Genomic DNA, 6,000 nt, shown 5'->3' on the forward strand with positions numbered 1-6,000 from the left:
GTTTCTTTAGTGCAATAACAACTTTCGCCATTTCTTCCCACCATGTTACATGCAGCACAATAGCGAGTGATACGTGCTACCATTCACACACACATTCACACCGCGGAATTTTCTTAACACAACGAGGTGTATTTCCAACTACAAGTTCCATCTGTAGACCGAATTCCTATCACTTGGAATTCACAACAAGGACTCTGCCGTCCTTACCCGGGTACCCTTTTTCTGGGGACTAAAATACCCCAACCACGCGGCCAACGAAGAGGTCTCACCGAGTCTCTGAGAGATTTCTTTTGAAGATTCCGTCAATCATCGCTACCGAGAGGTCCTGAACTGGACGCCGGCCTGGTGGATGAACATTGCTCCCCAGGGCTTTCTTTCAGGCATCCTGTGACCTCTGCCGTGCACGGATTCGGCGTCTTCAACACTCCTCGGATCAGCAAGGAGATTTTCAGGAATCCCGGACGAGCCCCCAAAAATGTTGGGTTTACAACATTTATCAGAAATCAATCTCAGAGGCGGTAGGTCTTTTTGGCTTAGTGTTTTCTTCTGCGCAGAAGGACGCACCCCAGACACACACAGCAAGTGTGACTGAGATCCGCGCTCTTCTCGAGTTTAGCCGTGCCTTTTATTGAGAAAGAAACAATTGGGCAAGTGTACATGATGGAGTAGGTTTCCAGACAGGAAGGACATAATTATATCTCATTACCACAGAACAAAGGGGATACTCTTATGGACGGAGCAGTATGGACGTCTCATGACCATTAGCTTAACAAAGACGTAGTCTTAGTGCCCCTGGGAATACATAGCTGTGCCGTACTCATGACTTCAACTTAAATAAGACTTAAATAAGCTTCAGCCATCCCATGACAATCTCATGATCTGTATATGTCTAGCTAACTGTGGGGCTTATTGTATAGCGCGGCTAATGTCATTAGACGGCCATATGCCCCCAAGTCATTATCACGAGGCCTGATGGTCACATACTGCGGAGAATCTTGCACACAAAAGTAGATACATAGATTCATCCATCCATCCATCCATTTTCTGAACCGCTTAGTCTCCACGGGGGTCGCGGGCGTGCTGGAGCCTTATCCCAGCCGTCATCGGGCAGTAGGCGGGGGACACCCTGAACTGGTTGCCAATCGCAGGGCACACAGAGACAGACAACCAATCACACTCACACTCACACCTAGGGACAATTTGGAGTCTTCAATCGGCCTACCAAGCATGTTTTTGGAATGTGGGAGGAAACCGGAGTGCCCGGAGAAAACCCACGCGGGCCCGGGGAGAACATGCAAACTCCACACAGGGAGGGCTGGAGGTGGAATCGAACCCGCACCCTCCTAACTGTGAGGCGGACGTGCTACCCAGTGCGCCACCGAGCCATACATAGATTCCAATGATAAAAAGTATATTATTTCCAACAGGTGTCAAGAGGTAACAAGCTTGCAGACAGAACCGCAAAGCTGCAGCGCAAAAGACACTTCAAAGTTTATACACACAAGAGGCAGAATAAATCACTGAAACATTTTTAAAGATGTGCAGCGACAAAGTCCATAGAGTGAAATTCAATTATGGACGAAAAGAGGGGCAAGATTAGAGAATGGCATCTATAAATGACCTACCCTACCAAAGAACCTATGCAAATGGGCAGCAATATTGAGCCATGGTGCGTGTCACATGGCTCAAGAGGAGGGATAGTGGGGCAGGTCAGTCAGCTTTATACAACATTTAGATTTGATTCATATTCAAAACATTTTCAAAACAAAACCGTTTTTTTGTAGAGCTTGTTTCAACAAAAACAAAAACACTGAATGCCTCCAATTTAAAAGATCAATTTGACTTTTGCAGGATGATCTGCTGTGTCGGATCTGGACTGCCATGAAAGTATGATGTTTATATGTGTACTTTGTCAACAACCTCTGTAGATGTTAAAGAATGGGATGAATATCTAGAATGAATGTGGATACTTTGTTTCAGGTCTCTAACTATAAGAGTAACTGAAAAAAGAAACAATTGATTGCTTATGGCAAAACAAGCTGCAAAGACAGAAAAAAATTGAATATGTCATATCAAAGTCAAAGTCTCCTTTATTGTCAATAGCTCCGCATGTCAAGACACACAAAGCGATCGAAATTACGTTTCTCACTATCCCAGGGTAACAAGACAGAGTTCACAACGCACATACAAGTAAACAACACAGGAAAAATAAAACAAGAAGATGAACAATAAGAGTGATAGCACGCTAGCCGCTCCCGATCCACAGCAGAGTCCGGAAAGATGACAGTCAACCAGGCCACTGTGAACACGAGCACACAGCAGGCACGCACTGTCCGGTTCGTGGAACTTATCAGGCGAACGCAACCCATCTTGTCGTCCCGCGAACGAACGTACGCCAGTAGAATGGAAGGCACGGCTGGGCGAGGTGGGGTGGCCGCAAGCCTGGCCCGATGTCTCCGCGCTGGCCCCTCTCCCGCTGCCTCGCAGACCCGCTGCCGACGCATCCCAACAATGCTCCAGGACGGAGCAGTCCGAGCTCACGAAGCAGTCCAACCGGGGGAGGAAGAGCAGGCCAGTCCGGCGTCGCACCATGACGAAGCAGTCCGAGCGCCCTTAATCTCTCCGCACCAAAGTCCAGAACGCCATAAAACCCACTTCCGCCGATGTTGAGCAGAACATGCCCGCCGCACTAGTAGCACGACGTATCACACGAGACGAACATACACAAAACTGCCGGACAAACACTCAGTAAACACTCACAAAACACCGAACGGGACAGAGAGTGGCCGCTGCGTGTGCACGCGCCGCCATCTTGCTCCAATCAATATGTATGGATTTGCGACCGATTATTTATGTTGTACCGTTGCCATTGACCAAAGATTGTGTGAAAACTGTCACGTCTACTGGATTGTGAAGTGTGTGACAGAGCAGTCTATATAATATCCACTGAGAGAAAAAAGAAAAAAAGAAGCCATTGCTTTCAGAGAATGTAGTCAAGCGAAATTGTATATACATCAAAATGCCAAGGTCTGGGGAAAAAGCTGGTAAAAACAAAAATATCTTTAAATTTGAGAGGTGACGATGATTTGACCGAAATTGATGCAATTGGAGTCCCTAGAGGAGTTCCTGATTAATATGAATTAAATGACCAAATTGCAGCGGGATGGGAGTCCTCCATTTGCTGCTGGTGAACGATGAACAAGAACGTAGACAGGATAAATTACATCCATTACAACATGCAGAAATTGGGCAAACGGACACAAGTGGGGCTCGAGGCAGTGCATGAACAGCTAGCCACGCCTTCCCTAATGTCGATCCAGAACCACAATGCTCATGATATGTTGTTGTCTGAGAAAGGAGGCGTCTGCGCAATGTTTGGAGAACAATGCTGCACCTTCATCCTCAACAACACCGCCCCTGATGGGAGCCTGACGGATTGCAGGCCTGCGATCCCTCAAAACGAGGATGAAAGAGCACTACAAGTGGATGACGGCTTTTGGGAAGTATAACGCCATTGTGTCCTCAATTTTACCATCAGTTGCAGTATTGCTGCTATGCTCACCTTGTATGGATGTTGCATACCGTGTCTTCGTGCTCTGTTTAATCGTCTCGTCACTACAGTAATATCGCCCATGGAGGACGAGATTGCTCAGATATACCTAATGTCTGAGCGGCAACATGATGATGTTGATGGCAAAATTCCTGCATCTGTGTTACCAGACTTTTCCCAGATCCGTGGGATTCTGAATGATGACATCACAACGTTTGTCCTTTGGTGTAAACATATTTGTCCTCATGATTGCGATCCGACGACTGAGAGTCGAGAAAAGGGGTTGTTTATGGTGATGTGTGAATTTGAGCAAATATGCGATAAACAGTGGGGAAATGTCAGGATAATTAGTTTTGTAGAAGCGCTGGCCGGCCTGAACCGGAGGTCTCATACCTTCGCTCAAGGCCAACACATCTGCCAGGTTTGAGGGAGTTCTTATACTCCCTTCCTTGTCTTATCTGTGAGAGGCCCTCACTAGTTATGAACAGAACACCTTTGTTCTTTGTCTAGCTAAAGAGAAGTTCTTTATCTATTGTACCTTGTAGTTTCTATTTATGAATTGTTGTTGACCGGGACAGTTTTTAAGTTATCCCATATTTACTCAATGTTTGGTTAAGTAGACTTCATGCAAGTTATCTCACATCTGCTGAACGTTTGTTGGAGTGTATGCACGAGAGGTATCTGATGATTTACTCATCATTATTATTGTGTGAAACGTAGCAAGAAAGTCTAGAGCATTGTTTCACAGGGACACGGCATCCAGGAGTTGGATATCAACACCGTGCTGTCACAGTCAAGGTCGCCGACCCTTACCGCCCTGGACTTGCAGACGGTGCCTATGATCAGGTATTCTGGACAAATCTCAATGTGACTGTTAGAGAACGAACAATACCGCAAGTGGCCTACACAGAGAGACCAGCTGGAGTGAATTACAAATGTTACATCCAACATAACGTGACCCACGTCTGCGTTAACGATGACTGCTCTCCAGGAGGAGACTGGATGGGAGCTTTGGACATCGCCGCTATGTGCCAGGATGAGAGAGACGTTTTCAAGGTGTAAGGGCTCTACTACCAACATGGCTGCACCATCGGACGGGACCTACTTCGTCCAGAAGTTCGGAAGCACTGCCTCACCTGCATCCTATGAGTGCACATGCCTGCTCAGAACGGATCATGGTTTTGTGGTCACAAGAGTTGTCCGATGCTGCCTGCCAACTGGACACGAGTGTGTGCGCCAGTGTGTGTGACAGACCACACCTACAGACTAGAACATCATCAGCTGACGAAAACACGAGCACATATACAACTTCTTAGACGTGACAGATGTGATAATGATAATGGGACATGGATTGCGTAGATGCTGTTCTGTTGAGCTTGTTTGACGGAAACTTGTTGATTTGACCATCGAAAATGTTTCGCAAGTGATGGATACAATGATGTACTGTTTCTGTGTTTTTATTTTTATTTTTTTATTGATAGCATTCTGGTCGCCTAAGGCAGAGGGACCGTGTGAGAATTTTCCTGCTAATAACATCTGGCCAGCAGGTTTGTCGCTTACACAATAAGTTTGATCTGGGGTATTAAGGTAATACCTCATCTTCACTGGAAAGTGTTGCTATCATTGTTTGTTGTTTTTTTTATTTTTACTATTCTTCTTTCTTCATTATACATATATGTGTGTTTTTTTTTCTTACTTGTCTTTGTTGTTTGGGGTGGCATAATCATATGATAAAACAGGAGGGAGATGTTAGGGTTTTCCAGGTTATCTTTATCATAGGATTATGTTGGAATGCAACCTGTAGTAAATACCTTACCTTGTCCTCCTTATCAAAAGGTCGTAAAACATCCCCTGACATGTTTAGACTAGAGGGCAAGGGCTTTCTAGCCAGCCTACTTATACCCCCACTCTGTTTCTCCTAATAAATATGCCCTTCCAGGAGGGATAGTTTTGCACTGATTTACAAAATGTGGACCATTGTCGCTGTAAATCTTTTCTGGAATACCGTATCTTGGAATGATGTCTTTGCATAAGGCCTTTGCCACTGTGAGTGCATCGGCATGTTTGGTAGGAAATGTTTCTTCCCATTTAGAAAATGCGTCTATTATGACCAAACAATATTCTTTCCCTTCACATTTATGTAATTGGATATAATCCATATGTATTGTCTGAAACGGATACAACGGAGTCGGGAATTTCCCTCTCTGAGGTCTTAAATTGCCTTGTGGGTTATGTTTAGCACAGATCAAATACGCTCTGCAAAATTGTTGTGAAAAAGCTGCAAAGCCGGATGTTGTATAAATAGCTTCAACTTGTTTCACCATACCCCCCGTCGAGACATGGGTGACCCCATGACTCGAAATAGCAGCCCATTTGAACAAGTTACGAGGCAAGACAGGTTTGCCCAAAGGTCACACAAAAAGACCAACAGTGTTTTTAGTTGCACCCCG

At 45.4% G+C, this 6,000-nt stretch overlaps 1 long non-coding RNA gene across 1 annotated transcript in view; it reads left to right on the plus strand.

Annotated features, from left to right (window-relative positions):
• The window catches only part of LOC125993453 (uncharacterized), a 28,097-nt gene extending 23,488 nt beyond the window's left edge, over window positions 1-4,609 (plus strand). Inside the window, exon 6 of the long non-coding RNA XR_011086362.1 lies at window positions 4,299-4,609. This is a non-coding gene — a long non-coding RNA (uncharacterized lncRNA). The remainder of the gene's footprint in view (window positions 1-4,298) is intronic.
• Window positions 4,610-6,000: the final 1,391 nt, after the last annotated feature.

Source organism: Syngnathus scovelli, unplaced genomic scaffold, assembly GCF_024217435.2.
Source record: "Syngnathus scovelli strain Florida unplaced genomic scaffold, RoL_Ssco_1.2 HiC_scaffold_29, whole genome shotgun sequence".
Lineage (NCBI taxonomy): Eukaryota > Metazoa > Chordata > Actinopteri > Syngnathiformes > Syngnathidae > Syngnathus > Syngnathus scovelli.